Below are 1,444 nucleotides of genomic sequence, written 5' to 3' on the forward strand. Positions count from 1 at the left end.
AAAACAGAGCATGACGACATCGGTTGAGTGTGCTTCAGTGAAGACGGATATAACATTTGATTTGTCTAATTATTCGGTCCACAAAAGCCAAACCAAAAATAAGCCAAATTTCGCGAGGTACAACTTAATACGTCATTATTATATACTAGTTTTCATATACACAGGAAGCATTGATAACCACTCGATTTTAAACGGTTATTAAAAGCCACGCGATAATTCACATGGTTTAAAAGTAAATGCATCGGCCGGGAATCGAACCCGGGCCGCCCGCGTGGCAGGCGAGCATTCTACCCCTGAACCACCGATGCTATACAACCATGCCTCGTATAGCGCAATTTCGATTAGCGCAATTTCGATATAGCGCAAATTCGTTCCTCGGGGAAACATTGCAACGCAGTGTAGCCTAATCAAAAATCTTAAACGCTCTCGTGATAAAACGTGAACTTGCGCTAAGTAAACACGAAATTTCTATCATTTTACGCATATTAATATTATTGCTTGCCTCAAATCTTCTTTTTTGTTTATATATTAATCGAAATCCATTGCTGTGCAATGGCCAAAATGTTCCTCGTCATTGGGTCCAGATAGCCGGCCTACCGAAGTAATTTATCTCGTCTCCTTAACAGAATGAGTTAATTTAGAATATTAATTAAGCGTGGGGCTAGTGGAAATGAGTTTTTTTAAAGCAATACTGGTTGAGACGTAATTTTTGCCGTCATAGGTTATCGGGCGATCGACTTCCAGGTAGAAGGTCTGCGCTAAAGCCTTAAAGGTCATCGGTATTCACGGGGGATAAATGGAGCAGTGGCCGAGTTGCGCATGAAGAGCATCAACATAAAAGAGGGTCCGCTGTTGAGTCTCAAACACAATAGCTTCGTTCCCTCCCCGCAGTCGTAGGCCCTCTGCGTCTCATGAATACAGTTCAGCAGTAGAAGGTCATTTCGATAGAGCCATGCAGGGTAAAAACCAAGAGAAAATGGCAAAAATAGGAATGCGGTTAGAAAAATCAAGAATTTATCAAGAAAAACCATAAACCTAGAAGAGAAATTGATATAGGTCAATTGCTTTGAAAATGGAGAACGTCAAAGCGATATTGCGCGGAAGTTTAAACGCAGGATGCCTTATTCTGAATAAAGACGAAGTTAAAACATCAGTGACCTCAGCCGCACCAACTTCAACCAAGCGGTCTACACATACGGAAAGTTCATAGTGAATCAGTACAAAAAGACGAGAGTGGTAATCGCTCCGAGAAATTTAGTGAAAGCTCCGGTTGGTTCCAGAATTTAAACGGCAAGCAGGTATTTTCAGTGCGGCGATATCAGGTGAATCTGCAAGTGTTGATAGCGCAGTCACCACAACATTTTCTGATGAACTCCAAGCTGTGATTGAAAGTGGCTCCTTTCCCCCTCAACTAGTTTTTAGTGTTGACGAGACGATATTCTTT

At 41.7% G+C, this 1,444-nt stretch overlaps 1 non-coding gene across 1 annotated transcript; it reads right to left on the reverse strand.

Moving 5' to 3' along the window:
- Positions 1-237: 237 nt before the first annotated feature.
- Positions 238-308, reverse strand: Trnag-gcc. Its single transcript has one exon. It is a non-coding gene; the product is annotated as a tRNA-Gly (tRNA).
- Between the last annotated feature and the right edge of the window lie 1,136 nt (positions 309-1,444).

This window comes from Ischnura elegans, chromosome 1 (genome assembly GCF_921293095.1).
Source record: "Ischnura elegans chromosome 1, ioIscEleg1.1, whole genome shotgun sequence".
NCBI lineage: Eukaryota > Metazoa > Arthropoda > Insecta > Odonata > Coenagrionidae > Ischnura > Ischnura elegans.